At 50.4% G+C, this 23,603-nt stretch overlaps 1 protein-coding gene across 1 annotated transcript in view; it reads right to left on the reverse strand.

Annotated features, from left to right (window-relative positions):
- The window catches only part of OSGIN1 (oxidative stress induced growth inhibitor 1), a 30,760-nt gene extending 29,157 nt beyond the window's left edge, over nt 1–1,603 (reverse strand). The window contains exon 1 of the mRNA XM_088458347.1: nt 1,529–1,603. The gene's annotated coding sequence lies outside the window, so the exon portion shown is untranslated. The remainder of the gene's footprint in view (nt 1–1,528) is intronic.
- Between the last annotated feature and the right edge of the window lie 22,000 nt (nt 1,604–23,603).

Genomic DNA, 23,603 nt, shown 5'->3' on the forward strand with positions numbered 1-23,603 from the left:
CCATTGCTATCTACATGCCCTCTCAGCACTACACAAGGAAGCCCACTCCACCTTATGCACATCCGTGATGTTTAGCAAGACTGCGAAACCATCGGTACAATTGAGTACCATCGCAGCCTCACGCACACTTGCACAAGCTCTGACCTTACTCAGAAATTGCTAACAACCACGCACGCTAAGAGACCTCAGGCTGCGTATGGCATCGCAGTAGATAATTTATGCACGCCCCTGCAATGGTGTTGAAAACGCACTGGCATGCCTGCGATCGCCCGACCACCCCCCTATCACCACCCACAAACGGCACTTCCTGTCACTCTGGGGTGGGTCTGCATAGGCGTTGCGATCGCAGTCCCGATCGCAATAGCTTGTTCGCGCACACGCATTGCGATCGGCCGATTGCATGACTAATCGCAGTTGCGTACGTTAGTGAATCAGCCCCTTAGTCCTTTATTAACATTTTAGGCAATATTTTTCCATTTGACTGTCATTATTTTTATTAGCAGATTTTTTTTTATTGCAGTAATGCGCTATTGTGTAGTGCAGTCTGCTCTCTTTTACCTGAGGGAGCAATCAGCAATAGCGGTACAGAACATTGCAGATTATTCATAGACGCTCCAATGGGATATTGGTAGGACATAGTGGGAAGAGGGTAAAAGCCGGAAACATAGTAAATGCATTGAAAAAGCCGGAACTACATAGTAAGTGTATTAGAAAAGCCAGAAATCATATTACATGTATTGAAAAAGCCGGAAATCCATAGTAAATGTATTAGAAAAGCCGGAAATCATAGTTAATGTATTAAAAAAGCCGGAAATCCATAGTAAATGTATGATTGCCGGCTTTTTTTCAATGCAATTACTATCATTTCTAGCTTTTTTAATGCATTTTACTATGATTTCCAGCTTTTTCAATACATGTAATATGATTTCCGGTTTTTCTCATACATTTTCTATGATTTCCGGCTTTTTCAATACATGTAATATGATTTCCGGCTTTTCTCATACATTTTCTATGGATTTCCGGCTTTTTCAATACATGTAATATGATTTCCGGCTTTTCTCATACATTTTCTATGGATTTCCGGCTTTTTCAATACACTTTACATTGTTTCCGACTTTTTCAATGCAGTTACTATGTTTCCGGCTTTTACCCACACCCAACATAGCGGTAGATTATCAATCTGAAACAGCTGAACTGTAATTCTAAAACAATGTCTAAATTGCCTGGGGGCGCACAAGAAGTCTAAATTGTGTGTGTGTATTTATTTAGCAATGCAGTGTAATTCAAAATAAAATTGCTGTAGCCATAGTAACCCACCTGATGGCTCTGAGCAGTCTAGCAGACGTCAGACTAGTAGTATGTACATTAGTGATGGATTAAATTACACTACTTGCAACCTGGCACCATTAGGAGATTTTAAAATGAAGCTTCATATATTGAAATAGTTTAATAATTTCCACTGTATACAATATACTAAAAGGCAGATATTCTATGTTTTATTAATTAGCTGCTAGGGCTCTTGTCTTACCAATATTGGGCAGGATTCTGGTGACAGGAGTGAAGCCAGCAGCAGCTCTGAGTTCCTAATGATTGCTGAGCTCCTCTATCTCTCTATCCCATGTGCTGCTGCCCGGGTGCTATATATAGCTGGTAACAGGTAGTCAGTGTAGGAGGCGGGGCCGGCAGCTGGAAGGGACGGCCTTGCACGTTTCATCCTATCAGCATGAGTCAGCAGCAAGGCTTAGGTTACATAGAGCTTATGAATGGGCTCAGCCTCAGCAGCAGCAGTAACATGACATAACCAACAGCAGCATGACAGTGCTGGGCTGGGAGAGCTGCCTGAGGGAGGGTAATTACTGCCCAGCCCAACAAGAAGAGAACACTCAGGAAAAGAAGAGGCTCTGACAGAATCTGGAGATTGTTAGGTCCTCTGCAGGAGGGAGTGCAAAAACGTCCAAAGAACATACTGTGTGTGTGTATAATATATATATATATATATATATATATATATATATATATATATATACATACATACACACAGTATATACTTTTTTAAAGGATGTTGTGCAGACAGTAGCTTGCTGAGCAGTACACAGCTCTGGCTGGAGTGTGTTCAGCTGAATAGAGCTGTAGGAAAGTTATTTTAGGAAGTGATAGTAGGTAATAGGAAAGGTCACAGCAGAAGTGATAGTGCTGAATTCAGTTAAAGGTTTAGGAAAGCTTTTGGTAAAACAAAAAATATAAGAGCTTTTCTGAGATCAGCGGCGGATTTTACCACCACCCGTATTGGGGAATCGGTATGATTTGCTGGCGGTCAGAAGACAGACAGTGTCATCCCAATGTTGCCAATCCCGACGGGTCGGTAAGTAGCATAACCCTCCCCCTCTCCCCCCTTAACCCTCCCCTCCCCCGGTGTAGCCTAACCTCCCCCCGGTGGTGCCTAACGCTAACCTCCCCCCGGTGGTGCCTAAACCTAACCCTCTCCAAGCGTTGCCTAACCCTAATCTCCCCCCGGTGGTGCCTAACCCTAACCTCCCCCTGGTGGTGGTGCCTAACCCTAACCTCTCCCAGGTGGTGCCTAACCCTAACCTCCCCCCGGTGGTGCCTAAACCTAACCCTCCCCAGGTGTTGCCTAACCCTAACCTCCCCCTGGTGGTGCCTAACCCTAACCTCCCCCCGGTGGTGCCTAAACCTAATCCTCTCCAGGCGTTGCCTAACCCTAATCTCCCCCCGCTGGTGACAAACCCTAACCCCCCGCCCCGCAGACTAGTCCTCCCGAGTCGGTGCCTAACCCATCCCGGCAGGTCCCTAAACCTAACCCCCCCCATCCCCGGCCTAACGCTAACCGTAACCCGCATACTTGCCTTCAGAATGCCGGCGGTCGGGATGCCGATGTCGTTATGACTCTGGTGTCGGTATACTGACGTCCGGCATCACGTCCGCCGGCATCCTGACTGTAGGGACTGCCTAGCAGTGGCTTCCCATTGGAAGCACTCCCTGCTAATCATAGCAGGACAGGCAGTCCCAGAGAGAGGTGCTTTCTCCCCCTGGGACTGCCATCACAGACTACGCTTCCAATGGGAAGCCACTCCCCTGCTATACCGTCAGTCCAATCTTACTTCTAAGGAGCTGCAGCCCCTAGATGGTGGGTTCTGTCCACATGCGGTTTTCTCTTTTCCCCTGCTACACGTTTTCACTCATGCACAATGCATACCAGGTCCCAGGCCAACCGCAACTGACCTGAACTCCCACCTAGACAGCCCCCCTCCTTCATAAAGGTAGGAGCCGCCACTGATTAAGATTCAAAAATTAAATTGTTGTTTGCTTAAAATAAAGGTTTACCAGGGAATAAGGAGCAGTGGGGCATACCTCAGCAAAGAGGGCAGGTAAGGGCTGGATGGGGGCAGGAAGACAGGCACGGAGGAGTGCTGGCAGGCAGGAGAGGACTGGATGGGGGCAAGGATACGGGTGAGGAGGCATGCTGGCGGGCAGAAGAGGACTGTAGGTGGGCAAGGACTGGAAGCAGTCGAGGAGGCGGGTGGGTAGGCAGGAAAGGGCTGGATGGTGGCAGGAAGACAGGCACGGAGGAGTGCTGGCAGACAACTAGGCGGGGAGTTGAGCTTGTAAATTTAAAGTGAAAAAAGTAACTGAGTGTTAATAATAATTATTGCAATTACAATAAACTGTGGGCAGCCCTACTTCCCTCTTTTTTTTATTTTGTCTCCCTCTCATCCATCTTTTCAGTCTTCCTCTGCTCCCCTCTTATTTCTCCTGTTACTGAGTGTGTCAGAGCTGCAGGAACCTCCGTTGCAGCTCACTTCCACCAGTAGGCTAATGCTGGTGACAACCCCCCCCCATCGCCGTGGCTGCAGCCTCCCTCGCCCAAAACATTGAACAAAGGTCCAGCTCGTATCTGCCCCCCAGCGCAGTTTGTCTCTTCTATCAGTATTAACAGCGGGGGCTTAGGTGTGGCACTGTGCAGGGGCAGAGGAGGCGGCAATCATGGAGAGAAAGCAGTGCACCTGAAGTCGGCGTCCGGACTTCACTGACAGCCAGCGCCCTCTGATCTGTCCAGTGCCCGCAGCTCGTGCTCCACTGGAACCGCCCTCCCTACGCCCCTGATTGCAGCTGAGATGCCGGATAGTTGTGGAATTTAGTAAGTGTAGTATGAATACAGGAGGGGTTCAGATTGATGTATTGGTTCATACAACACTCATGGCTCATTTCAGAGCATCCTGTGAAATGGGGGTGGGCTGGAGAGGGTTTAGGTAGTCAATTGCTAATTAACACTAATATAGTGCCAGCATATTCCGTTGCGCTGTACATTTGGGAACAAAACAGTAATAGAACAGTAATTAAACAAGACTGGGTAATAACAGACAATAAGGTAAGAGGGCCCTGCTCGCAAGCTAAAGCTGGGTACACACTAGACCAGTGGTTCTCAAATTCAGTCCTCAGGACCCCACACAGGTCACGTTTTCCAGGTCACCCAGCAGGTGCACAGGTGTACTCATTACTCACTGACACATTTTAAAAGATCCACATGTGGACCTAATTATTTCACTTGCAATTCTGTGAGGAGACCTGAAAAACATGCACTGTATGGGGTCCTGAGGATCGAGGGTCTCATTGAGACCCGCTCGCGAGCGCTGTACGCTCGCAAGCGGGTCGATGTTACCCAAATGCGCATGTGCACGACTGCTCTGTCGTGCGCATGCGCGAGACCCGGCGAGCGATGGGGAAGCCGTCGCTCGGGGTCTCGCACCAAAGGGGGCGTGCTGTCGATGGTGAATGACAGCACGCCCCCTTTGGTGCGCGTGCCGGGGGCGTGGCTGCCCAGACGGAGGCGTTCCCATGGGAACGCCTACCGTCTGGGTCCGGCCCCACTGACATCACTAGTGATGTCAGTGGGAGTGTTTTTGGCTCTGATAGAGCCAAAAGCACTCCGGGCTTGCGGCAGACGAGACCCTACCACAAGGGTCTCGTCGCAAGCCCGATGGTCGCGATGGTCTTGACCATCGCGACCATCTTTTTGGCCGCTCGCATAGCTGTGGGTGGTCACCCACAGCTATGCGAGTGGCCAGGAGGCCGCTCCAATTTAAAGTTGGACGGCCCTGATTCAGAGCGAGCGCTCTGGTCAGAGCGTCCGGCTCTGAATCAGGCCCCGAGTTTGAGAACCTGTGCACTAGACGATGTGTGTACCCAGCAACGGCAAAATATATATTGAGCGGTCTGTACACGCTGCACAATCTGGTGTACAATATATATCATTCCTCCGCCACATCCAGAGGTATGGTGTCGTGCTTGCACAGCAGATCAGAAGATGCGACGCACGCGAGCGCCGGATAGTGCATACACACTGGGCGATTAGCCTCAAATCGTCCAATATATCTGTTGTAGAACTACATATTCGAGCCTGTCCTGCCACAGTTTTGCTATTTAGTCATGCTAAAACTGCTGGAAGGCATGCTGGGATTTGTAGTTCAACAACAGCTGGAGGGCCGCTTATTGCCCACCCCTCATCTAGTGTGTACCCAGCTTTATAATCTATACTTCTGCTTACAAATGTCTAATACTGCCAAGCGAGGGGTCTAAGCCTCCCTTATTTATTTTATTTGGTAACATTTATTAATATAGTGCCAGCTTATTCAACTGGGAACAAGTACAGTAATAAAACAAGTGGTGACAGATAGACAGACAAGTAAGAGCATACACACTTACAATCTATAGGATCATAGGAGTTTAATACATGAGGATAAGTTCTACGTATTGCTTATTGGTACAGCCAGGCTGCAAGGGTAAAAAGTGCTTAGTGGACTTCTGCAGGGCTGCCAATAAAAATGTGATCCTGTGCCTAGGGTTGACCATCGTTAAGTTGACATCGATGGTATGGAACCATCAATGGTTTCACCCAACGATGGTCATCCCTGCTCTATTACTCACTGGGCAGCGGGTCAGAGGTGTGGGCTAAGCTCCATGGATTGCGTTGGAGGGTGGAGCTAAGCTTTGTGTCCTGGTTCCAGGAAAAAGAAGACAAAAAAAAACCAATTGGGCGGCTCTGTGCCATCGATGGGGGTGAATCGGATCTCAGCCATCGATGGCAAAACCATTGATGGTTTTTAACCATTGACAGATGATGGCCTTCCCTACCTGGGTCCCCCTCACTGTAGTCTCTATGCTCCTGTACCATTATCCTCCCAGCATTGTCTCCATAGATCTCCACTGTAGTATTTATTCCCTTCACCGACAGACATTTATCTGACAGCCTGAAACCCATCAGATATCAGGACCATACACTGTGAGATATGTCTCAGTGTAGGGCCATACGATATCTGGAGGAAACATTTCCTCGTTCCTCCCTTGTGTACAGAGACGTCACCAGGTCTGGTGACACCCGGTGTGCACTTCATGTCCCCCTTGTGCGTGCCCGAAAAGGGGGCGTGGCCTTGCATAGTTCCCTCCAATGGACGTGCCCAACATCCCCAGTGATGCTGGGCTGTTCCTGGAGGCTAGTGCCTGCACTGTCGGCTCCTCTGTAACAGGAGCCGGGTGCTGCAGGAGAATGTCACACTGCAGCACCTGGCTCCTATCACTGAGGAGGAGCCGGAATTTTGGCGACACCCCCTCTGCACCCCCATAGTGACACCACTGCTTGTGCAGGAACAGGGGAAATGATGGCCATGCCAACGCATACATTGCTAGATGCAGCCGACCAATGATTGGCTCAGTCGGGCATGTTGGAGGGTTATTGCATGCTCGACCATCCTATCATCGATGATCGGTTGCAGCCATACACTATGCAGTTATCTCCCCGATCCGCTGATAGTCTGTGGCAATTCCCCGTTCTGCCGACGACAGGGTCAGAGAATTGGGAATATTCAACATGTTAAAAAGGTAATCTCACTTTTACATGGCAACATCTATTCTGGAAGCTGCTTGTGTGAAACTGAGAGGCTTATTTAATCAGCCAGTCCTTCCAAATCTAAAATTAGACCACATAGCATTATGCTGAGAGCTTCTAACTGCTATGTGTTAAGGCTGTCATATTCCAGGGCTTATCTATCCATATCCATGTAAGGAGCAGGTGGAATGTGATTGTATTACATGCATATAAACTGAGCATAATTCCGTCCCTATTGTTGATTCTGCGCTATATATATACAGTACATTACACTGCAATTAATCATAAACTTTCAAACTTATTTTATGTAAGATGAAATTACCCTTCCCGTTTGCAGGTTAGTTACTTGGGGGATGTGACAAAATATTCTCAGATACTGAGAGCAGGATGAATGCAGCATGGCCCTCTCTGACGATGCGGCCTGTCGGAATTGCATGCAGGCCCAACGAGCGATGTCGCTGATGACGAGCAGGAGCGCTCATCGTCAGTGACATTGAGGGTACACACTAGATGATGTGCCCGATATGTGGATCAGACGACATATCGTCTAGTGTGTACCCGGCTTTACGGTAAGACAATACATACTAACGCATTGTTATTTTTCATTCTTTATAGGTATTTTCAAACTGAGCTCACAGATAGAATGGCATATACAAAGCATGGAGGTCTTGAGCATATTATAAAAGAAAAGCAACTGTACAGTAAGGAGTACATAAAAAAAAAAAAAGCCCAAAGATTCAGGTGGGAATTCAGTTGTGCGCGATGTGCTGCCGATATCGCTGCAATGCCTGGCTACCTACATGTCAAACACTTACGGTAGTGCCGACATCACAAGTTTTCCTTCGCACCACTGTGGGTTCCAAGGGAAAACTTGCAATGTCGGCGGACGCGATGTGCTTTTCCAGAGTGGCTCACTGCGTCGTTGTTGGGGAATTGAATTCCCCCCTGACAGGGAACAGTGGGGGGTAGATCACTGTGGGGGAAACTATGGGCTATTTCTCAGGGCCACTCTAAACACGACTTTATGAAGGGTGCATAGAGCTCTGTTAAGGCACTGGGAATACGGGCACATGGCATAATGTGTACTGGGGACACATGGCACTAGGTGAACTGGAGGCACTGATACATAATGTGAACTAGGGGAACTACAGTGTGACATAATATGAACTGGGGCACTGTGTGGTATAATGTGAATGGAGACGCTGTAACATGGCATAATGTGAACTGAAGGCTCTGATGCATAATGCCAGTTGGGGGAACTACAATATGGTATAGTGATATCTGGGGAAAAACTTCATAGTGGCATAATATGAACTGGAGGCTCTGTGTTGCATAATGTGAACTACCGTATGGCACTACTCTGAGGCATACAATTAACTAAGGTACTACTTTGAGAGAGTAACATAAACTATGGCATTACAATGGGGCATAACATTAGCCATGGCTACTATGGGGCAGGGGTGTAGCAAGCGTGGTTCCAGTTAAGCATGAACTCCGGGCGCCAAAATGGACAGACTGTGCCATTCAGTTTTCCGGAATCATGGGGCGCTGTACAGTATGACGGCCGCTTGTTAGCTTTATCTCGGTTTGTTTGCTCCTTAGCAGCCATTTTCCGGTTTTCTTTGCAGCGCTGACACCCGACGCAGGACCACGGACAGGTGAGTTTTAGATAATGTGGGTGCAGGGTGTGCGATGCGGGGCCCCTCTGAACCCGGGGGCCCGTGAACACCGCACACCCTGCACCCATTATAGATACGCCCCTGGCCATGGGTCATAAAATAAATTATGGACCTACTACTGTATTAGGATTAAAATAAACAACCACTGCAGACAGGTGTTTCCCGAGAAGCTTTGAGGCAGGGGACCCTTGAAAATGTTTCTGTGGAGCCCTCAAAGTTCTAGTTACACCTCTTCTTACTGTATCATGGAGCCTAAAGACATTACAACTATGTTTATATGGGAGGGAATTTATCATTATCACACTTGGCTTAAAGAAGTGGCTGGTTATAATGGACGGATACTATAGTGGAATTAGTGAGGCATTTATTACAAATTTATATTTGCTGTCAAAACAGGAGAATTAATATTTGCTACTGGAAATGATATCCCCTCTATAGACTACTCAGTGTTCCTTCTGCGCATAGGTGTGCGCACAGAGGCCCTGATTCAGACCCGGAGGCAGCTCACAGGTCTGAAGGGCGTTTTTTTTTTTGTCCGGCCTTCTGGCCGCTCGCTAAGCTGTGGGCGACCACCCACAGTTTTTGCGAGCGGCCAGGTGATGGTCGCGACCATCGGGCTTGCGACGAGACCCTTGTGGTAGGGTCTCGTCTGCCTTGTCGTAGTGGCTCGCGCACGCGCACTACCCGGCCATCGACCCGCTTGTGAGCGCTATGCGCTTGCGAGTGGGTCTGAATCAGGCCCAGGGTGTGCAGAATGTACGTCCACAAACCCCTTAGGTAAACACCTCCTAGTCGACCCCAATGCGAACCAGTACTGAAGTAACTGAAGTGTGAAGATAACAAGAGATATGGTAAGAACTTACCTTTGTTATCTCTGTTTCTACGAAGTCCATAGGGTCCACAGGGTTGACCTTGGGGTATAGGTTGGGAACCAAATCCGGGCACCACGCAGTTAAAGCTTTTAGCTCCCAGGATGCACTGGGTCCACTCTCCCTATAACCCCACCCCCAAGCCAGAGGCACCTCAGTTTGTAAGTAGCCAAAGGCCGGAGGAGGAGAGAAAAAGAGAGAGAAAACTGGAACACTCAATAACCATACTCACCGAAATGGGAGACGGAAAACCGGTGACCAGCCACACAGCCCATATGAAGCCAGGTGCGTCAGGGCGGGCGCCCTGTGGACCCTATGGACTTCGTAGAAACAGAGATAACAAAGGTAAGTTCTTACCATATCTCTTGTTTTCTACTTCAGGGTCCATAGGGGGTCCACAGGGTTGACCTTGGGGATGTCCCAAAGCAGTTCAACCAAGGGTGGGGACGCTCCTGTGCTGAGAGGAGAATCCGTCGCCAAAAAGGAAGCATCCTGAGAGGCAAAGGAAACCAATGCCTAGAACCTTAAAAAGGTGTGGACAGAAGACCACGTGGCCACCTAGTAAGGCAAAACAGCCGAGGCGCCACAGCGAGCCGCACACGAGGGTCACATGGCCCGAGAAAAAACAAGCATCAACAACAGGAAGGCCTACCCATGGGTAGGCCCCTGAGGAAGACCTACGAGGCCATCCAAGTCAACATTTGGTTATAGGCCGGCCATCCTTTCCTGTGAAAACCAGAAATCTCAGACCACCAATAAGGAGTCCGATTTCCGTAAGGAACCTGAACGGATCACATAAATCCAAAGAGGCCAGACCACAGTCAATGAGGCCACACCAGCCGAGAGGACTGGGGACAGAATGGCCGTACCATAAGTTCCAGAATAATATGGAACCTGAAAACCACTAAGAAGAAACACAGGGCGAGAGCAACTCCCACCCTGACATGATGCCCTCCAGAAGAGGGAGCTACATGAGAACGCTCCCAATTCAGACACTCTCCTGGTTGATATAAACACCCTGAGAGAAAGAGAGAGCCTAAGCAATAGACCATGTAATGGCTATCACAACCAGCGGTTCCATTGACTGTCCCCGGAGGTAACGAAGAACCACTACTTACTCCCAAGGAGTCCCTAGGGAGGACAAATGGAGGCATAATCAAGAAAACACTCCAAAGGATGAACTGGATACCAGAGTGAAGCAATTCCATATCTTAACCATACTGACAGTGTAGAGATCCGCACTGTCAGGAAGACCAGGCCAAGTGTGAAACCCAAGCCAGCCGGAAGGAATGCCAGAATATCTGGAAATCCCGGACACCGGAGGATTGTATCGACAGGTACAATACCATAAGATTTATGGCTGCCACAGTTTGTGGTAGGTCCCAGCAAAAGCTGATCCATGTGCTCTAATCATTCCAACGATGACAAAGCCAGGGAAGCCGTAAGACCACTGTAAGGACACAGTCAAAGACAAACGACCCAGGTCCAAGGCAAAACCAAGGACCCTGAGACAACAGGTCCGGGCAGTGAAGCATCAGGGATGGAGTATCGATGTAGAGACTCCGAAGATCCAAGTACCCCTGACATCTGGGGCAATCAGGAGCCACCAGCAGGAAAGCATCTCCGTCTCGATTGAAAACACTTCCAAAGACCTCGAGGAAGAAGGGAGACCGGAGAACACAGGTACACAAAGTGGAAGGACCACTTCACCGACAAAGAGTCGCTGAAGTTTGCTTCAGAATCCCCAGAGCTGAACTGTAACACCCTAGTGTGATAAAGTCAGAAGGCCATGAGGGTCACCTCAGGGGGGCCCCCCCTGCTCACCAGGAGATGAAACCTCTGTTGGGGAAGAGACTAGTCCCCGGGATGCACGTCGTGACGGCTGAGGACTCCCGCTTCCCAATGGAGAGCTCCTGAAATGAACGCTGCCGAGATGGTCGGGAGGAGACCCTCGGACTATGTCCGAATATGTGACATACCTGTCATTGCCACCCAACGAACAGTGTTGCTAAAAAGGAAGCCACTGTCCTGACCCTGTCGGACTGAACCTTTTCAGGTTCACCGGGAAACAAGAGTTATGCCAGAGTAAGTTAATTGACAGGGTGGAATCGACAGACGTCCAACTGCACTGAAAAGGATTCGGTCCAGACACTGTCCCTAGCAAAGAAAACCCTGGACGAGATGGCCATAGCCACCCGGACAGGGACCGACTTGCCTCCGGAGAGAGCATCATCGTTTGAACAGTTATCCGACAGAAAAAACTCATTCCATCTGGAGATGAGCCAATTATGGAAAGGCCTGGAATGGAACTGAGCCCATTCCACCATGCATCCCAGAGTGTAAAGACATCTGTCGACTGCGCAGACAACCATGTACTCCTAATGGAAGAGAGGAGATTCCGTCTTACGCCAGAAGAATTCTCAGATTCTGAGAATCCAGCAGGGATCCTAGATGAAGAATACCCAGAGAGGGATGCAGGGAGGACTTTTTCCCCGTTGATTAAACGTCTGCACCCTGAAGAAGCCACAGTCATCCTGACCTGGCCGTAAAGTACCCCGGTGATCCCGCTAAGAGCAGGAGGCCGTCCAGGTACAGGAGCATTGGGATATACTGAACAGAAGAACTGTCAGAAAATCCAAAACGCTGGTAAACCCCTGTGGGGCTGAGGACAGTCCCAACAGGCAGAGCCCGAAAAATTGTAAGTGTTGCTGTGATACAGCAAACCTCAGCCCATGCTGAGGAAAGGTCTCTGTAAGTACCCGTAGGCACGCGTCCTGTATATCCAGTGATACCCTAAAGTCCCCAGGTTCCAAACATCGTATGATGGAGCATAGGGATTTCCTCCTGAGCCCAGGTAGCTTTAGGAACTGGTTCAGGGAATTGAGACAGAGAACAGGCCAAAGAGGACCATTCAGCCACCGCACCAGAAAGAAAACAGAACAACCAGTCCCTCACTGAGATAGTGGGGATGGCCCAATTAGCTCCGCTTACCGCAACAACTGCATAGCTTTCTGGATCTGTAAGGCCCTTGTAAAGAGGGCGTACCCTCCTACCCACGTAGCCGCGGCAACTTGACACTAATACCGGGCGAACTGAGAAAATCGGTATCTCCCAGTTGTAGGCCTGTCCCGTCAGACTGAAGAGATATCCGTAGGTTCAGAAGCAGGATCGGCTGGCAGTCCAGGCCTGCTCGGTACTGGATATGTCGGCCCTTGTAGATGCCGACAGTCTACGAAGAAACAGACCTTTAGGCTGACCGAGAGGACAAAAAAGACTTAACAGACTTAGTCTGAGGCCTTGTAGTGTGCATAGCTGAAAGCGGTAAACTTGTCGTTAGTAATACTGCCAATGTTACTACAATCTTGTCAAGGTCAGGACCAAACAATATCAACCCTAAAGATGGTATCTGCACCTCTGCATTCTCAGAGCGCAGCCATAGGGTATTACGGAGGATACAGTCGCAGCCGGAACTCTGAAAGTTAGGAGACTGGTATCCAATATAGGCATGTCCACCTATGACAACTGCATATATTACATGAGCGACCAAATACATTTGAACCCCCGACGTGTTGGAGGGGAAAAAACGTTACAAATGCATCAACCCAATATGCAATAGTATTAACCAACCATGCTATAGCCATGGTAGGATGGGTAACAACTCCCGAAAGCAAGTATACTGATTTCAGGCAGAGTTACCACCTACGGATCCGAAGAATCCGACCACGCAGGAATGGGAGGCGTAGTAACGTCTGTAATCAGACGAGTAACACGCCCATCCCCCCCAGGAGGGGCTCGTGATGCCCTCAGGGAATTTGGGACAGGAGGCCAAACACTGTTGTAACACCTCCTATCTGGCAACAGCCAGAGTCCCGCTATGCGATCCACCCGCTAGTCAGCAACAGGTAACCCGAAGGCACGCAATACTGAGGGTGTATGATACAGGTGCAGGTCAACATTCACTCTAACCAGAATGGACCTGCTACCAGCCCTAAAGCAGGGATAATAATACCTGAAATAGGCTTCCCCCCGTGTAAGAGGGAAAGAGCCCCGAACAGTACCCAGTTCACGGCAGAGCCAACTGGGAAGTAACCACAGGGCGTCAACCACGCCAATTAGCGTTTCGTAGAAAACGACATCCACCCAGGGTGGCTGTTGTGGTAATCCCTGCAAGGGGAATGACAGACTATTGTGGCACCAGGGGGAATTCATATACTGCAAAAAACCCCTGCAGGGAGCGGTAGTCTGTGTCACAGGGGAAGAGTGCAAGAAGCTGCGAGATACCCTGAGATGAAAAGGGCAGTATGGTGAAGTAACCCCAAGTGAGGTACAACAATGGGGCCCGCCCGGCGATCCGCAATTGAGAGGATCCCGAGAAAACAAACCGCCCAAGGGGGTCGTGAAAGAGGCCGGCACCAGATGACGCCACATACAGAACCCTTTATGAGTCAAATCCTCCGCACTAACACCTGCAGCACATGACTTGCAGGATAGTAAAAATGGGTGCAGTATAACGCTCTATCTCCTGGTCAGACATATCTGACCCATCTTGGCGGAAATATTAAGCAGCACTATACTGGTCCTGACTGATGCCAAAAATAGCTGCAGGGACCCATTTTCAGCGTATGCAACACACAGTTCCATCTAAAATATGGCAACGTGCAGCACGCAACAGTATGTGACAAACCACACAAATATTAACAAGTATATAAATGTGAGGTCTCAGAACCACCCTAAGTACAGCTGTATTAGGGCAGATAAAGAAAAGGGATAGATATACACTGACAGGTGAGAGAATAAAGTACAGTCAGCACTAGCATAAGTCACATACAATGCAGATATATACATATATACATAAACATGTCATATAATATACTGCACTATTACACTGCATTCAACTGCCCAGATTCAGTGTCTGGGAAGGCTACAGCGCTGTGTACACTGACCTGATGGTGAGGTACGCAGGGGGACTGGACTCACTGCCATCCTGAGAGATTTCTGCTGCACCACAGAGATAAAATGGCCGCTGGAGACCTCAGAAGAAGCGTGGCCCGCGGAGGAAGCAGCTCAGCGACGCCAGACTATGGATACTGAAAGGCGCGCTGAGCTGAGGGGAGGAGCCACTGTAACAGGGAAGGCTGCCTCCCCTGGCCGGCTATTAACCCCCGGGACGCCGGCTCCCTGCACCGATCGTTAAGTCCCTGGTGGTCTAGTGGACACACGGGGTATGGGGGGCCCGCCGCCACTGCCGGCGCCTCCGGTCTGTCCCCTGAGACCGGAGGCACAGGACTGCATTTGAAATGCGCGGATCACCGCAAGCGGTGATCCGCGACCTTACCTGCTCCCCGTGGATCCGGCAGCAGTCCTGGGCGCCCGCAGAGTCCGGCTAGTACAGACTCTGGGGTCCCGCTGAGATCCCCAGATCTGTACTGGCGTCTCAGCGCCAGCGGGGTGACGGAGCGGCAGCTTAGACGTCCTATGGACAGTCCGACGCTGCCGCTCTGAAGAGTCCAAAGTCCAGGAAAAAACTTTGTCCCTAAAAAAATAAAATAAGCTTAGGGGCTGCTAATCAGCTCCCCCTGCGCTAACGGTGACCCGACTCCGGCCGGGCACCAACTTAAACTGAGGTGCCTCTGGCTTGGGGGTGGGGTTATAGGGAGAGTGGACCCAGTGCATCCTGGGAGCTAAAAGCTTTAACTGCGTGGTGCCCGGATTTGGTTCCCAACCTATACCCCAAGGTCAACCCTATGGACCCTGAAGTAGAAAGCTGAGTGTGTAACAAAGGGCTGGGATCAGCATACAGCGATCCCAGCAGTGTATTCAGGGGGCATGGCTGTGCAGCACTGATGCCACGGGCACTTCAAGCCAGCGCCACCATGATTGGGCAAGTCCCCAGGAAGAGTAACTCAGCTGCCGAAAATGAGATTAGTGAGGAGCAGTGGTCAGCAATTCAAAAGGAGAATGTGGGGGAGATGTACAGAACCTTGGAGAGAGATAAAGTACCAACCAATCAGCTCCTGTCACTTTACAGGCTGTGGGCCTGATTCAGAGCCGCTCGCTCTGAATCAGGGCCGTGCTTTTTCTGGGGGGGATTGGCCTCTTGGCCGCTCGCATAGCTGTGGGTGACCACCCACAGCTATTGCGAGCGGCCATGATGATGGTCGCGATGGTCAAGACGAGATCCTTGTGGTAGGGTCTCGTGCAGGGCCGGCCGGCCCGTTATGCGAAGTACGCAGCTGCGTACAGCGCCAAGCTCTAAGGGCGCCTTCAGGGCCGGGCCAACCCACTCAGCACTGCAGGGAGGCACCAGACTGGAGAGGCGCTCTCCCCGCAGCTACTGCTGAGACAATTGTTGCTGAGACAATTATTGCTGCTGCCGGCTGTATGACGGGCAGCTGCATACTGCAGGGAAGCTCTTGCCACTGTGTCTTGCCGACCATTCCGTTCCCCCTGGCCGGGTCCCCGCTTCCTCCCCCCTCCCCACAGTGTTGCACCACCTGACCTGTCATATTGAATGATGGGCAGAGGCAGGGTCAGGCAGAGCAGCCGTCTGATGCACATGACCCCGCCCCCAGTAGCGTGTCATCCTCATAAGAGAAGCAGCTGCTGGTCAGCGGCCCGTCCGCAGAGGAGCACTGAGCTACGAGTTCCTGCCTCCACCAGTCCCAACAGACAGCTTTCATGCACAGCAGTCAGCTCTGCATGAATACAGACATCCGACTAGGATATTCTTCTGAGCTAAGCCTGAAGGTGCGGGGCGGGCAGAGTGGTGCTTGTGGCTCCACCCACAACACGCCCCCAGTATGGAAGCACTCTGATCTTTTCTCAGCTCAGCAGCACTGCAGTGCTGATCTTCTGCACCCTGCTACAGTGAGGTGAGGTGAGGGGGGTGGGGATCTGAGTAAGGGGGGTGATCTGTGTGTGTGAAGGGAGGGGAGCTCTGTTTAGGGGAGGAGCTGTGTGTGGGGATGGGTATGTATAAGGAGGGGAGATCTGTGTGTGTGAAGTGGGAGATCTGAGTAAGGGGGGAGAAAGCTGTGTTGGGGGAGATTTTAGTGAGTGAGGAAAGCTGTGTGTGTGTGAGGGGGTGGCTGAGTGTGGAAAGCCGTGTGTGTATGTGTGTGAGGGGGTAGCTGAGTGGGGAAGGGGAGAGCTGGGGGTGGGTTACAGTGAGATCTGTGTATGTGTGTGAGGGGGTAGCTGAGTGGGGAAGGGGAGAGCTGGTGGTGGGTTACAGTGAGATCTGTGTATGTGTGTGAGGGGGTGGCTGAGTGAGGAAAGCTGTGTGAGGGGGTAGCTGAGTAGGGAAGGGGAGAGCTGGGGGTGGGTTACAGTGAGATCTGTGTATGTGTAAGAGGGGAGAGCAGTTTTAAGGGCAGATGAGCTGAGGGCAGGGCCAGCAACAGAAATCTCAGGGCCCGGCCCACTCATGTTTTTGGGCCCCCCTCATCACCTTCCAGTAAGTACAGTACATGCAGGTTGGCCACCCAGCCCCAGTCTCACAACCCCAGTGTCTCACAAATCCAGCCTCCCAGCCCCAGTCTTACAGCCCCAGTGTCAGTGTCTCACAGCCCCAGCGCCTCTCCAGCTCTATGCTTTCATCTCCATCCCGCCTGCCAATTCATCTCCCACTTCCCCAACCACCGCCTGAACCGTGTCTCCCTAGCCCCTACAGCCACCGCCCGAGCACCACTCACCTGCAACCTGCTCCTGTTCTCTGTCGGCTCGGACCCGGCTCTTCTCTGAGTGACCCAGCAGCGTAACGTCATGCACGCTGCTCTGGGTCAAAACAAAACTTTATTTTTCCAGGCAGCCGGCAGATGGCCTCCCTCTCCTTTGTCTCTGTGCCCTGCTGAATACATCAGAGCTAGGGGGACACATGAACTGGGCTCCTGAGAATCCTGTGGAGCCGGGGCCCTTCGCAATCTCGGAGCCTGGTACATGTGTCCCCTTTGTCCCCCCCTGTCGCCGGGCCTAGCTGAGGGGGAAAGCTGGGGGGAGGGGGTACCGAGTGAGGGGGGAGCATTGTATGTTTGAGGGGAGGAGAGCTATGTGAGGGGGAGCGCTATGTGAGAATTTTTATGCTGTATGTATTTAAATATACATTATTTATGGAGCCCCTTTGCGGTATTTTCATGGGGCCATGTGGAGTCACAGGCAATAACAAAGGGGGAGGAGGCAGTCCCCTCCCATCATTACCCCTAGGCAGGGGGTGATTGGCCGTTTAAGCCACCGGGAAGATTTCCTGTGGGCCAATATGCTCTTGGGGCCATCACGTCGGTCGGCCGGCAACTTTTTTATCATTTTGTCTCAGCCCCACCCCCCCACAGACAGCTGTCTGTCTGTGGAAGAACAGGGAAACTATTTTTTGTATGTCGGGCATTAGATGCCAGTGTCAGAGTCAGAACCACGCTGAGAGCCCTCCTTGTGCTGCTGCCTGGTGCTGTGTTGCATGTGTAATGACATACATGTGTCATGTGAGCGCTGTGCCCACCCTCTCCCTGACACCGACTGCTGTCACCCTCTCCCTGTCACCCTCTCCCTGTCACCCTCTCCCTGTCATCCACTGCTTATTATCATTTTCATGTGGGGCCTGTTTTTTTTTTGCAAGCATAGAAACATAATTATTTTCACGTGGGGGCTAATGTGTTTTTTTTTTAGTTCTTTATGGTAGCCTATGGGGGGTATTCAATTAGCTGCAGGGTTTCCCCCGTGAGTAATCACCGTCAAAAATCCCCGCTGCGCGGGGAAAGGCTGTTCAATTAAATATCCTTTTTCTCACGCCGGAAAATCGGGATTATTTCAACAGGGGGCGCCAAAATCTATTTAAGCTTACCAAAAAATATTAGGCTCGGGCCGGCACCTGGTCTCGTGGCCGCAAGCCCAAGAGAGATTTCGGCTCTAATAGAGTTTCTCATGGGAACGTCTCCATTTGGGCAGCCAGCCCGCCCACCAAAGGGGGCGAGCTGTCACTCAACATCGACAGCTCGCCCCCTTTGGTGCGAGTCCCGGAGCGACGGATTGCCCGTCGCTAGCCGGGTCTCGCGCATGCGCACGACAGAGCCGGCTCCGTCGTGCGCATGCGCTGTGGGCCACAATCGACCCGGTTGCAAGTGCTCAGCGCTTGCGACCGGGTCTGAATCAGGCCCTGTGTTTGAAAAATGACAGAAACCGATTGGTTGGTACTTTATCTCTCTCCACTTTATCTCTCTCCAAGGCTTAATACATATACCCTTTATAGTGTTCTGTGACGGGAGCGTTCTGTGCTTAGGGTTACAGGGTTGAGGTTAGTATCCTGTGTCCTGGGGGAGAGTTTGTGGCTGAGTAAGCGATCTGTGTCTGGGAAGGGTGGGGGGGGGGGATTTGTGGCAAGTTTTGTGTCCGTCTGGAGGAGGGAAAGGGATGTAAAGTTGAGGTTAGTGATCAAAGATAAGCGGCTGGGGGGATTGCAGTGTGTGTCAGGAGGGGGGTTGTTGGGTTGAGATGAAATGAGCAGTCTGTGCTGGGCGTGTGTGTGTGTTCATGCACAGCCCTTACTAACAACCTCAGCACGCCCATGCTTCTGCCCTCATCCCTTGGGACAGGTGAGGTGTTAGAATGGAGTGGCCAATCTTACCTACAGTATAGCATGTAAGCCAGCTGCTCCCTCCATCCACCAGTTCTATACTCTCATGCTAAGTCACCCCAGATCCTTCTAGATGTATCTCTACACAGGGGCACCAAAAGGGGGAGGAGCGGACACTAATTAAGTGCTTGCTAGAGGTGCCTGGCGGTGGCCCGGGTCTGGCGCCCCCCGGTCTTACACCACAGAAGCCCAGCACATGCTGCTGTGTGCTTGGCTGTAGTGGGAGACTGCTCAGTCTTCTGTGCCTGTGGGGGGGAGTGATCACACTGATCGCACCCCCTCTGGCTTTGCACCGAGTTGAGGGGCTCACAGCTGGCAATGCAGCGCTACAAAAATAAGCTTTTTTTCAACAAAAAATTAAGATTAGGCCACATTCCCTTCGGTATGCAGTTGGGAAGCCGGCGGATGTAATCCCGACAGCCGGCTTCCCGACTGCTTTATCGCGGCGAGGGTTAAATGACAGGAGTCTAAATCTAGACACCTGTCATTTTACCGACGCCGGGAGACCGGCGCCCGGCATCCCTATCAAAGTGATGCCGGGCGCCGCTGCGGACAGCCGTTAGGTTTAGGGCTCCAGGGGGGGGCTTAGGGTTAGGCACCCCCCCGGGAGGTTAGGGTTAGACTAGGGAAAGGGAGGATTAGGGTTAGGCACCCCCCCGGGGGACTTAGTTTTAGGTGGCGGGGAAGGGGGGTTAGGTTTAGGCACTTAGAGGGGGGGTTAGGGTTAGGCACTGGGGGGAAGGTTAGGGTTAGGCACCCAAGGAGGGTTAGGGGGGATAGGTTAGGTTAGTTAATACTTACCTTTAGGACGATCTGGATTTTCAGCCATGTCGGCCAGCCGCTGTCGGGATTTGAACCGCCGGACGCAATTCGTACCGATTCCTTCCTTTCCCCCGGGCCCGGGACGGCTCTCAACGCCCCTGTCTCTATATAACTCTTTTACAGTAAATACACAATAACTTCCCTATGCATACTCACTCTTCTGCCCTCTAGTGAAATGCACACGCCAGTGTCTGATTACTGTCCTCCTAGCGGCACATTCACTTGTGAGCATTCTGTGGAGCAGACAGCTGTTTGGAACCTTCTGATAAAGAGTTATTCAAATTCTTTATAGGTACTGGAGGAAACTCCCATCTTAGCTAAGGTAGCTGTGGGCAGAAGAGTGTCGGCCCACCGCTCATATAAGGCAAACCCACTCTGTGATGAGAACCCCGGGATTGATAGGAGAATTCAAATGCCATGTCCCCATTCAGAAACAGGCTTCCCCTCACCATTCGTGCAACAAGTCATAACCACACAGAGATTTAGCTACACGCCACAAGTCGGAACAGTTGCGTGCTCTAGTATTGTCACACAGAAACGCCCATTTCATGGAAAAACAGATTCGAAAGAAAGATTTGAATGCTGAAAGCATGACGTAACCCCTTTAGCGAATGCTATGCATCGTTGTTAAATGGGGCCCTCATTGTGTAAATATGAATCTGTAAATACTAAGTGCAGGAATCAATAGGCCTGATTCAGATATGTACGCTAATGCAATTGCAGCTGATGTGCGAAAACATGCAAATTACGCAGACGCCGGGATATGTACTGAGACGACCACTGGGGCCATTGCAAAAATTCAAGAAATTACGAACACAGGGCCTGGTTCTGCAAGGATCGTAATTGCAAAGCTGCACGCAGGCTATAGATATATGATGTATGCACGCAGGCTATAGATATATGATGTATGCACGCAGGCTATAGATATATGGGAATTGGTATGAAATACCGCCGGCCGCATGGTGTGCTCATTGTTGTGTTCATGAAACCAATTTGCGATGATATGTCCTTTGTCACATGGCACGGGAATCGGTATGAAATACCGGCTGACGCATGGCCGGCAATTCAATTACCGGCAGCGCAGCCCGACATCAGCAGAGATCCCGGCAGCGGAAGCCCGAAAGTGCTGGAAATCCCGATCGTGGATAGGTAAGTATTGTCTAACCTAACCCTCCTTAGGGGTGCCTAACCCTAACCTCCCCCCAAGTGCCTAACCCTAATCCCCCCTCTAAGTGCCTAACCCTAACCACCCCCTTCCCCGCTGCCAAAACCTAAGTCCTCCGGGGGGGTGCCTAACCCTAAGTCCCCCCCGGGGTGCCTAACCCTCCCTCCCCCTAGCCTAACCCTCCCGGGGGGGTGCCTAACCCTAAGTCCCCCCCGGGAGCCCTAAACCTAACTCTCCCCCCCGCGGCTGTCCGCTCGCGGCGCCCGGCATCACTACGATCGGGATGCCGGGCGCCGGTCTCCCGGCGTCGGGTAAATTCCGGGCGTCTACATCTAGACGCCCGGCATTTCACCCTTGCCGGGATATGACAGTCGGCTTCCCGATTGCATACCGATATATGATGATTGCGTGCAGACAGCTTTGCAATTGCGATCATTGCAAACATGGTAATGCAGCAGGAGGAATCACACCCCCTGTGCATTACTTTTCCGAACTGCGTTGTCCAATCTGCGTAACATCGGCCGGCTGCGGTGACCCACTCCACGGTAAACGGCCCCTGGATGTCAATCACTTTGCAAAGAAATCCTCAATGCGAATGGCTTCGCTATGGTACCTTGGCGCGTGCACAGTGCGACCGTGACGTATGCGCAGTTGGCCGATAAAGGCTCAACAGCGGAAATATCGGCTTTGCGTACATACTGTATCTGAATCGGGGCCAATGTCACAAAAATGCAGTCGTGAAATAAGGTGTAAGAAGAACCCCATACTGACGTCAACATAGAGTGGACACGAGCACATGAGGCAGCAAGAACTCCCAACATTAACAGCGGCTCTCTGCTTAGAGCCTGGGAGAGGTCACCGTCTGGACGAGTGAAAGCGGAAGTCAGCCGGGCCATTTACACAGCAGACTGAGCCCGTTCCGACTGCTGCAAGACTCCAACAACCATCAGCTCATACCGCCGCTAGGGAAAGGTAGGGTGAGTAAACCAGCCGGTGCTCCGGACACAGGGCCTGATTCAGAGCCGCTCGTAAGCGGCCGCTCGTTCACTCCGAGCGATGTTGGCACATCTGCGCATGCGTATGGGTTTTAGTACGCATGCGCGAACCAGTCAGTGCGGTCGAAAATCATGTGTTCGCAAAATAGCGAATGCCTGCTAATTTGAGTGACAGAATGAGGCATTTGTGGGTGGTAACAGGGGAAGGTGCTTGAAAACGAGGAGTGGAGATCCGAACGCAGGCATGCCAAACGGTCAAAACGGGCGTTTAATGGGTGTGCATAATTAACAAAGCAGCGTCATCGACCACGTCACTTGGTTGTCTTTTAGCCTGAACTGCTCGCATGATTGCAGTAGGAAAATCCAACCACAAGCACTGCGAGCAGTTCATACGCCTTTCGATGTACTCGATTAATCAAATAAATAGCGGAGATGACGTAGGATGCGAGCGGCCAGGGGGCGTTTTTTCCAAAATAGTGAGCGCATGTTTCGTTCGCTCGTTCAGACATAGAGGCGTCAACAGACCGCAAAGAGCGAGCGCTTAATTTAAATAGCCAGTCCCTTTTTATGAACGAGCGTCCGCAAATAGCGTCCGGCTCTGAATCAGGTCCACAGCACCATTGTCAGTTACGGGAGACCTGGACTAACACGCATATTTTCACAAAAAGAGCTATAAACACCCTTATTTCATGTTATATATTGAGTCCACTGTATATTCAGACATTGCCGTTCCTAGACACATTTTTTAATAATTATTTTAATTTATTTATTTTTATATATTATTTCTTTTGATATCAGTTCTGACATTTCAATACCCATATCTATAGTTATTGTACATGATCTTCATCTTAGATGCATTGATCAGCCAAGCACCGTATAGATTTAATTTAGTTAAGTACAAGTGCGTCTATCAAATTGCATTCAACATATATTTTAGTCAGTGTTATTGACAGCTGCTCACACAGATATTGGGAGCGCAAGATACCACAAATCAACTAAAACGAACTTGAATGGCAAATCCTAGGAAGAGTGCTGATTATGTTATATAAGGACACATGTTAGAACCTTGCCAGCAAGTGTAACCTTGGCAGCTCAGCTTACATAATTTATGAGGCACCGATCACAGTAACTTGTCTTAACATCACTCACACGTTCTCCCTTCTCGTATTCTTAAGGTGTGTATGTGTAAAGGATTTACACACATATTTCTCAATTATTCAAGGATGAAATGTATAATGCCGCTAAATCCAAGAAGTAAATGAAGTTTGTTTGCAGTTTATGGTCTATGTGGATTGTAATTAGTTCTTGGCCAAGCTCGTATTGCATAATTTTCCATTTTCTTTTTTAATATTATAGCAATTTACAACATCTGCACGCTAATAACATTAATCACATAGAACATGTTATGTTTCTTTGCATGAGGCACATCTATCAGTGAGTTTTATCATATGCAACAAGTTTTTATACTCACTATGTATGATCAATGGTGCTCCAGCCAATCAGCTCCCAACTGTCATTTTTCAAACAGATGACAGTTGGGAGCTGATTGA

Source organism: Taudactylus pleione, unplaced genomic scaffold (genome assembly GCF_031769625.1).
Source record: "Taudactylus pleione unplaced genomic scaffold, aTauple2 ptg000828l, whole genome shotgun sequence".
NCBI lineage: Eukaryota > Metazoa > Chordata > Amphibia > Anura > Myobatrachidae > Taudactylus > Taudactylus pleione.